This window comes from Charadrius vociferus, unplaced genomic scaffold (assembly GCF_000708025.1).
Source record: "Charadrius vociferus isolate BGI_N301 unplaced genomic scaffold, ASM70802v2 scaffold196, whole genome shotgun sequence".
Taxonomy (NCBI): Eukaryota; Metazoa; Chordata; class Aves; order Charadriiformes; family Charadriidae; genus Charadrius; species Charadrius vociferus.
In genome coordinates this window covers 2,141,318-2,141,637 of record NW_009648953.1, presented here as the reverse complement: position 1 = coordinate 2,141,637, position 320 = coordinate 2,141,318, and positions in this window count along the sequence as shown.

Genomic DNA, 320 nt, shown 5'->3' with positions numbered 1-320 from the left:
GTACGGGACAGACAAAAATCTCTCTGGAGGAGCTTCTGTCCCTTCATTTACTCCGAGAGGTTTCCAAGGGACAAGACCTGTCACTCGGGCCGGCCACTCAGCTAAACAGCCCGAACAAACAAAAAAAAAACCTGCGAAACAAGCCCCCAAATCCTAAACCCTACGGGCCGACATTACCGTTGCCGCCCCCGCCCTCCTCCCGCTCCCCCAGCTGAAAACCCCTGGCTGTGGCCGCCTCAAGCCTCCCCTCATCCCTCACCCCGGCCCAGCCTTGCGCAGCTCCCCGGCTTCAGGCACCACACGAAGCCGCCGCACCCCCG